The sequence below is a fragment of the Heteronotia binoei genome, chromosome 5 (assembly GCF_032191835.1).
Source record: "Heteronotia binoei isolate CCM8104 ecotype False Entrance Well chromosome 5, APGP_CSIRO_Hbin_v1, whole genome shotgun sequence".
Lineage (NCBI taxonomy): Eukaryota > Metazoa > Chordata > Lepidosauria > Squamata > Gekkonidae > Heteronotia > Heteronotia binoei.
Window position 1 is genome coordinate 147,890,961 of NC_083227.1, and position 9,985 is coordinate 147,900,945.

Here is a 9,985-nt window from a genome sequence, read left to right on the forward strand (position 1 = left end):
TCAGAGAGCAGACCAGGTAAAACTTCTCCTCAAGTTCCTCTCTCCATAGGCAACTGTCCAAAATCTCCAGAAATTCCCTAGGCCAGAGTTGGCAACACTGCTCTTCGTAAATGAAGAACTATTATGCTGAACCCAGTAATGAAAGAAATGTAGACCACAAGAACTGAATATTGCCATGAATGTGTAGTGCAGAGCAGAGGAGATTCTTTATTACTCGGCAGTCATAGCACAAGAGCAAAACGACTCCTTTGAGGTACTGCTACCATGCAGTACCAAAATATGTATCGAGCTGAACTGCTTGTATATCCTCTTTGTTATATTGGATTTCTTTAGGATAACAAAGCAGGTTTTTATTACAGTCCAATATGAACACATTGAATTCCATTTCAGCAGTTGTAGGGGGACATAGCATTGGAGGTGAGGTTAGTTGCTTATCTCATTTATTGTTTGAAAGAGGCACTCTGACCTTATTGCTCATTAAACAAGTTTAAAGAGTCCATTTTATTAGTTACTTTGATGCAAGAGTTTCTTGCCTAGGCTGTGGAAGGAGAAGAGGCTTTCAAACATAAAAACAATTTGCAAGGAATTTTAAAGAAATGCATAGGAATAAATCTGAAAAGAAGAGTTATTTTCCCTGTGAAAATGTAGAACAAATATTCACTGTAAACAGCTTTGGGGAGTACAGTAACTATAATAATTAAAATGAATACATTATTAATGAATAAAATGAACTGAATTAAAATGTGAATACATTTCTGCTCCCGTCCCCCACTGGCCTCCAGTATTTCAGATTCATGAAGCCTTCCTCCACCCCAGTTTCTAACTTGAGCTGTAGTTCTCGAAGGTGACCTCAAGGATCCTGTGGAGGAAGCATGAAAGATCTGGATTCATGTCCAGCAACTCTTGTCTGATCGTTAGAGACAGGAAAAAAGCAAAGGCTTGGATTTTGGAAACAATTAGGGTTTGGGAAACAATCTTATTGGTCAATGCGTGTTTCTGCATCTCTCTATGCTGGCAAAATGGTCAGTCAGGCCAGAGGGAAAGAATATGAACATATGAACATATGAAGCTGCCTTATACTGAATCAGACCTTCGGTCCATCAAAGTCAGTACTGTCTACTCAGACTGGCAGCGGCTCTCCAGGGTCTCAAGCTGAGATTTTTCACACCAATTTGCCTGGACCCTTTTTTGGAGATGCCAGGGATTGAACCTGGGACCTTCTGCTTACCAAGCAGATGCTCTACCACTGTGCTACCATCCCTCCCAGTTGCATCAGATAACAAGAAGCAGGAACAATGGAAGATCGCATACATATTTTATTAGCATAAACTATTGCAGCCATTCAGATGAAAAAAAAAACAACAACTTTTACGGTGAGCTTTAATTCTGTGAGTTTTAATTCCGTAATAAGTGGGAGTAGATCCATGCTAAGGCTTTTTGCCTAAAGATGCTTGGTCCTTTTTGCAGTTGGAATTTTCTCTGGAACCTAACTTGTCTACTTAGTTCAGTTAATCTTAATCAGGAAAAGATGATCAGGAGGTTGTACTGCCATTTCAAGCTCCTCTGCCTCCAAAAGTACAGTTGGGGTGGGGGTGGGGGAGCACTCCAGCCAAACACCTTCAAAGTTTTACAATGTAATCCTCAGGCCTCGGATTCAGCGGGAGCTCACAGGAGCACAGCTCCTGAACCTTTCTGAGAGTTCCACTCCCTCCTTCCCACCTTGTCCATTGGATAGTAGGTTCAGCTGCATAACAATCCTTGGATGAGCTCCACCACCTATTTTTCTACAAAACGATCCCTGGTAATCCTAAATGGAGTTACACCCTTCAAATCCCACTGACTTTGTATATTTAGAAAGATATAAAGTGGAAATGTTAATCTGAGAAAAAGAATTTATTGGGTGCCTCCAGTCTCTGGTGCGATAGCCTAAATGAGCAGCATTTTAGGGTAGCTATTCCAGACGATCTGGCCTATCTGAAAGAAGCACAAGCTATAAGAAGAACTTTGTTCAGGCCTGAGTCACCTCTCTCTCTTTATTCAATTGTTTAGAATTTTATATCCTCACCAGTATGGGTGCCAACTAGGGCTGCCAAGCCCCTGGTCTGGGCGGGGAATCTCCCACCCGGGAGGTTCTCAACCCGCTGGCCCACATTGGGCCAGTGGGGGGAACCTCCCCCTGTGATGACATTACCTGGAAATGACACCATCAAAATGGCAGCCCCCGTGCGGGGCCGCTCTAGGCATTTCCAGGAAAACTCTATGGTTTTCCCGGACACTGTAGCCATTTGGAAGGTTAAAATTCTATGGTACTTTTGTACCATAGAGTTTTAACCTCCCAAATGGCTAGAGCATTCGGGGAAAACCATAGAGTTTCCCCAGAAACTCCAAGAGCGTCCCTGCATGGGCACTGCCATTTTGATGATGTCACTTCCAGGTGACATCGTTCATCCCCCGCTTGGCAACCCTAGTGCCAACAGATCTAGAGCAAAATGTCTTGTCCCTGGTATAAAGGCTTAATATGTGGACATAGACATTGATAACATTTCATTGATAACAATACATTTGTGACATAAAGAAATAAAACAATATATTCATTTACTTCATTTACAATCTGCCTTTCTCATTGAGACTATTCCGCACTTACCACTTGCCTCACTTCTGTGCAGGGCTCCTCACAGTGGCTCTTTTTCCCAGATCCTACATTGGCATCTCTAGAGCAGGGCTAGAATCATAGAGTTGGAAGGGACCTCTAGGGTCATCTAGTCCAACTGTCTGCACAATGCAGGAAACTCACAAACACCTCCCCCTAAATTCACAGGATCTTCATTGCTGTCAGATGGCCATCTAGGCTCTGTTTAAAAACCTCCAAGGAAGGAGAGCCCACCCCCTTCCGAGGAAGCCTGTTCCACTGAGGAATTGCTCTAACAGTCAGGAAGTTCTTCCTAATGTTCAGCCGGAAACTCTTTTGATTTAATTTCAACCCATTGGTTCTGGTTCTACCTTCCGGGGCCACAGAAAACAATTCCACACCATCCTCTAGATGACAGCCCTTCAAGTACTTGAAGATGGTGATTATATCACCTCTCAGCAGCCTCCTCTCCAGGCTAAACATCCCTGGCTCCTTCAACCTTTCCTCATAGGACTTGGTGTCCCAATCCCTCACCATCTTTGTCGCCCTCCTCTGAACCCGTTCCAGCTTGTCTATATCCTTCTTAAAATGTGGTGCCCAAAACTGAGCACAATACTCCAGGTGAGGTCTTACCAGAGCAGAGTAAAGTGATACCATCACATCACGTGATCTGGACAATATACTTCTGTTGATACAGCTCAAAATTGCATTTGCCTTTTTAGCCACCGCATCACACTGTTGACTCATGTTCAGCGTATGATCCACTAAGACCCCAGATCCTTTTCGCACATACTACTGCTAAGACAAGTCTCCCCCATCCTATAACCATGCATTGGATTTTTCCTACCTAAATGCAGAACTTTACATTTGTCCCTGTTAAAATTCATTTTATTGGTTTTAGCCCAGTTTTCCAGCCTGTCAAGGTCATCCTGTATCCTATTTCTGTCTTCTTCTGTGTTTGCAACCCCTCCCAATTTAGTATCATCTGCAAATTTAATAAGCATTCCTTCTATTCCTTCATCCATATCATTGTGTTGCTCCCTGCCCCTGCAAACTTGAGAGCCGAGAATGAGAACAGGACGAAAGCTAATGCGGTCTACAGAGCAAAAAGGCAATGTAGTGAAAAGAATAATACACATGACAATGCAACACAAACACTGTAATACTTATTGCAAACTGCAAACAAAACCGCATTCCAAAATTAGAAAGCAATGTAGTTTTTGAACCAATAGCTCAGTGAAAGATCTCCTGGCTACTAAAGGTGTTTATAAGCAAATTGTGAAGGAAAAGAAAGCTGCTACCAGAATGCAATCCTGGCAGATGCTAATCAAGGCTGCTCCATATAAAGAGTCCTCTAGTCTAGATTCTGGTTGATTGTTTCCTCTTTTTTAAAAACTAGAGGTAGTCTCTCATGTTATTACAGCTCAGACTTGAGTATTGCAATATAAGTCAAATCATGATGACAATCTAGATGCCATAATGTCTCATGATCTTCCAGAATGGCAGTTAGTCCTATGTTCAGAAATAGCGAACCTTATTAAAGGACTACATACTTGGAAGGCTGCAGCCCCTGATGGTATTCAGCAGAATTTACTATTAATAATATGGACTGGTGGATGCCTCTTTTAGCTAATATTTTTACTGGAGTGAACTCTACTGGTGTGATTCCTCCGGAATGGCATTCTAGTATAACTGTCCCAATCCATAAAGCTGGAGATAACGACAGTCCTAAGAACTTTCAACCCATTAGTTTGTTGACAGTTGTAGGTAAGATCTACGCAGCATTTTTGTTAAACAGACTTCAGTCTTGGATGGCAGTTTCTAAGCTCATTGGCTCAGAACAGGTGGAATTTCATAAGGAACATGTTATGGGGAGGGATGGTGGCTCAGTGGTAGAGCATCTGCTTGGGAAGCAGAAGGTCCCAGGTTCAATCCCTGGCATCTCCAAAAAAGGGTCCAGGCAAATAGGTGTGAAAAACCTCAGCTTGAGACCCTGGAGAGCCGCTGCCAGTCTGAGAAGACAATACTGACTTTTATGGACCAAGGGTCTGATTCAGTATAAGGCAGCTTCATATGTTCATATTTCCAGGAAAACTCTATGGTTTTCCCGGACACTGTAGCCATTTGGAAGGTTGATTATTAACAATGCAGGCTTCATAGATCCTTCCTATGTATTCGGTTCTATATCTAGAACCCATCTATGGGCTAAATCGAAGCAAACCACAATTGACCGGAGATTGTTGTGGTTATTTAAAAATCTCTATACGGATTCTACTGCCAAAGTGCAGTGTAATAGCGAGGGTTACTTTACGTCTTTCCACATCATCCGGGGGGGGTCGACAGGTGTGTCTGTTAGCACCATCTTTATTTAGTTTGTATTTGTCTGATTTGACAGTGTTTTACTGACCCTTTTCTGCATTCACCTAAATTAGTGGACATTTCAGTCCCTCTTTTACTTTACACGGATTACTCAATTATACTTCCCTGACCCTGGGTTGATCTTCTTCAGGCTTTGAAAAAGTTCCATATTTATTGTTTGCATGAGGAGTTGTCTATTAAATTTACTAAAAGTAAAATTATTGTTTCTGCCTCAGTCTTCAAGCAAAACAGAGACATAGATAGTTAATGAGCGGAAAATCTCACAGGTATTTCCTCTTTTAGGTATTTGAGTGTTTTATTTCATTCTGCCTTGACCTGGAGATGGGACTCCACCCCCAAAAAATTTGGACAGGGCATTGGGGGCTGTGGCTGGGTGGTTACAGCAGAATTGGTTGAAGCTCAGTCCAGCAAAGATGGAGGTCCTGTACCTGAGTCAGGGGGGAATTGAACTGGGAATTAAGCTCCCTGCCTTGGACAGTGAACCACATATGCCAGCCCCAAAGGTGAGAGGCCTAGGGGTGATCCTGGATATCTCACTTTCTATGGAGGCCCAGGTCACCAGTTGCCAGTAGCCTTGCCAATCCCCAGGTCCCGGCGGGGGTTGTCCCACTTTCTCAGGCTCCTTCCCGCCCCCAGTCAGCTGGCTGGTGGGGGAAAGCCCCACCCCCACAGCCACCATGTGACTTTACACCTCCAGAGGCTTCAGTCTCTGATTGGAAAGGCTTCCTCTTCAGATGGTGTGTCTGTGTTACTTTGAAGAAGTTGGCAGCAACTCATGAGTAGAGATACCAATCCCTTGCTTTAGAGTTGCCAGAAACGGGGCGGGGCGGGGAGGGAAATGTCTGCTGGGCACTTCATTATTCCCTATGTGGAGATCCATTCTCATAGGGTATAATGGGGAATTGATCTGTAGGTATCGGGGGCTCTGGGGGGGCTGTTTTTTCAGTATAGCATCTAGTGCCTCGCCCCAAAATACCTCCCAAGTTTCAAAATGATTAGACCAGGAGGTCCAATCCTATGAGCCCCAAAAGAAGGTGCCCCTATCCTTCATGATTTCCTATGGAAGGAAGGCATTTAAAAAGGTGTGCTGTCCCTTTAAATGTGATTGCCATGACTCCCTTGGAGTTCAATTATGCTTGTCACACCCTTGCTCCTGGCTCCACCCCCAAAGTCTTTTGGCTCCATCCCCAAAGTCCCCAGATATTTCTTGAATTGGACTTGGCAACCCTAGTTGCAGGTCTGCCTTTTACCATCTCCAGCGGATCCAGCAGCTGGCTCCCTATCACTTCCAGTGACGATGGTCACTTCCAGGCTTGATTACTGTAACTTGCTCTACATGGGCTTACCCTTGAGGCCGATCTGGGAACTCCAGCTAGTGCAAAATGCAGAGGTGTGCCTGTAGACTGCAATGTCTGTGCAGGCACACATTCAGCCAGTACTATGCTAATTGCACTGGCTACTGATTGAGTACCATATCCACTTCAAGGTACTGGTATTGACCTTTAAAGCCCTATACAGCCTGGGACCAACATATCTGAGGGACCACCTCTCCCCTTATGTGACCCAGACAGCCTTATGCCTGGCAGATCAACTTTTGCTGGCTGTCCCTCGTCCAAAGGATGTCTTCTTAGCCTCAACCAGGGCCAGGGCTTTCTCTGTCCTGGTTCTGGCTTGGTGGAACATGCTCCCACCTGAGATCAGGGCCCTGCCACAGGGCCTGTAAAATGGAGCTGCTCTTCTAGGCCTTTGAGTGAGGCAGTGAAGAAGAAGAAGAAGAAGAAGAAGAAGAAGAAGAAGAAGAAGAAGAAGAAGAAGAAGAAGAAGAAGAAGAAGAAGAAGAAGAAGAAGAAGAAGAAGAAGAAGAAGAAGAAGAAGAAGAAGAAGAAGATATTGGATTTATATCCCGCCCTCCACTCCGAATCAAAGAGCGGCTCACAATCTCCTTTCCCTTCCTCCCCCACAACAGACACCCTGTGAGGTGGGTGGGGCTGAGAAGACTCTCACAGCAGCTGCCCTTTCAAGGACAACCTCTGCCAGAGCTATGGCTGACCCAAGGCCATTCCAGCAGGTGCAAGTGGAGGAGTGGGGAATCAAATCCGGTTCTGCCAGATAAGAGTCCGCACACTTAACCACTACACCAAACTGGCTCTCTAGGGTTGCCAAGTCCAACCCCAGAAATATCTGGGGACTTTGGGGGTGGAGCCAGGAGACACTGGGGTGGAGCTAGGGGGAGGCGGCTGGCTGGCGCCGGGGAGCGTGGCCAGCCTCCCTGTCTCGGAGCGGGCGACACCGCTGCGCAGCTGCCACCTCTTCTCTGCTCGCCGTGGCTGCTCCTCCGAGATGGGCTCAGCCTGAGCCCATCTCAGAGGAGCAGCCACGGCGAGCGGAAAAGAGGTGGCAGCGGTGCGGCGGCCTCGCCCGCTCTGCTCCGTCTCTGGGGTGGAATCGGGGGGGGGTGGAGGTGGGCCGGGGGCATGGCAAGCCGCGAGTCCAGGTCCTAGAAGGGCCTGGATTGGTGGCTCGCCATGCTCCTGGCCTGCCTCCACCCTCCCCTGGTTTTGCCTATGCTGCTGCCGCCTCTTGGCTGCTCCTCTGAGATGGCTCAACCTGGGCCCATCTCGGAGGAGCAGCTTTGGTGGGCGGGGAGGGGGTGGCGGTGCGGCGGCCTCACCCGCTCTGGGATGGGGTGGCTCGCCTTGCTCCCCGGCACCGTTTCCCCCCTCCCCCCGCTTCCGTTTTTTTGGGGAGCAGGGGAAGAGGGTGGAAATCCTGGGGTCCCCCGCCAGGGCGGGAGGGTTGGGAAGCCTAGTGGACACCCAATTATTTGGCCTCCCCTGCTGAAGGTCTCCATCTTTGGATGGCCAGACTAAGAAGATGCCATTAACATGGGTTATGACCTAGCTACCTCAGCTACTGAGATTATTATATTTCTATTGTAGTGCTACCTGTTTTAATTTTTTTTTAAATTATTGTGCTTTGTTTTAACTGTTTAATGATAATTGTTTTAATGATTTTGTAAAACTCCTGTTGTGATCCCCCTTGAGCCTGCTTGTGGGGAGGGCAGAATATTAATCAATCAATCAATAAAAAAAATTGGTCACTCAGAAATCTATGGCTACTATGAGGGCAATTTTGCATTTTTCCCCCTAACGGAGCACATTATATCCCAGCTGCTATTGGAGTTTTCAACTTAATGGGGATTTCACAGCCAGTTTGGTGTAGCAGTTAAGTGTGCGGACTCTTATCTGAGAGAACTGGGCTTGATTCCCCACTCCTCCACTTGCATCTGCTGGAACGGCCTAGGGTCAGCTATAGCTCTCATTTGTAGGAATTGTCCTTGGAAGGGCAGCTGCTGCAAGAGCTCTCTCAGCCCCACTCACTTCACAAGGGGTCTGCTGTGGGCAGGGGGGAGGTAAAGGAGATTGTGGCCACTCTGAGATTCAGAGTATATGGCGGAATATAAATCCAATATCATCATCAACTTTTGTATGGTGTCCCCATATGGATTTCTGCTATAGATGAGTCTCTAAATAGAGTAGTCCTTGTTCCTTTGGGCAATCAGAGGGCTCCCCAGACAGATTTCATTGTCAGCCCTTTGTTATGATTTAGGTCTTAGTTCTATAGAACACTATGCCTGGGTGTGTGCCTTTAATTTTTTGTTTCCTCTATTTAAGAACATAAGAACATAAGAGAAGCCATGTTGGATCAGGCCAATGGCCCATCCAGTCCAACACTCTGTGTCACACAGTGGCAAAAAAAATTATACATACACACACACTGTGGCTAATAGCCACTGATGGACCTCTGCTCCATATTTTTATCTAAACCCCTCTTGAAGCTGGCTATGCTTGTGGCCGCCACCACCTCCTGTGGCAGTGAATTCCACATGTTAATCACCCTTTGGGTGAAGAAGTACTTCCTTTTATCCGTTTTAACCTGACTGCTCAGCAATTTCATCGAATGCCCACGAGTTCTTGTATTGTGAGAAAGGGAGAAAAGTACTTCTTTCTCTACTTTCTCCATCCCATGCATTATCTTGTAAACCTCTATCATGTCACCCCGCAGTCGACGTTTCTCCAAGCTAAAGAGTCCCAAGCGTTTCAACCTTTCTTCATAGGGAAAGTGTTCCAGCCCTTTAATCATTCTAGTTGCCCTTTTCTGGACTTTCTCCAATGCTATATTTTTGAGGCCCTTGAGGGTAGCTCGGTAGGCCTAACCCTCAGGGACTCTTATAAGGCTCCTTGGCTCCAGCTTTATGAACAATAGTTACCTCTTGCAGGGATGGGCACGAACCAAATCACAAAGAAAAATTAATCATGAATTTTGTCCTGTTTGTGGTCCCCAAGCAGAAGTTCATGATGGGTCTACTGTCATGAATTCTCATGAACTTTTAGAGCAATTTGTGTGGTTTGTGGTGATTTGTGGGTGGAGCAGAAAGCAAGGTGTAATTATTTGAATTATATATGTGTGTTCCTTTAAATGTTGGTAAGTAGCAGTAGAAAAAGGGGGGTGAGAGAGGGAGAATGAGTGAGTGAGATGATTAGTTGGTGACTGAGAGACGTATGTGTGTGCAGAGAGAGAGAACGGGGGCGGGGGTGTCAGCAGTTAATTCTCAGCAGACTGACACCAGTTAGTAGTCAGTCGTGGTCAGTCAGTAGTCTACAGAGTCAAAAACCGATTTCGCACACAGCTTACCACACAGTCACGTTCCTGTTCTCTCTGCAGCATCTGTCGGATTTCCCATTATCTGCGCCGGAGTTACAGGAAGTGCCGCAGCTTTTGCGTAGCAAATGTAAACTGGGTTTTAGTGGTTTACGTTTGCTACACAAAAACTGCAGCACTTCCTGTAACTTAGGCACTGATAATGGGAAATCCGACGAACGCTGCGAAGAGAACAGGAACGTGACCCCGTGGTAAGCTGCGTATGAAAACGGTCTGAGAAACAATCTTCTGATTAGAATCCTATACTATGTGCTA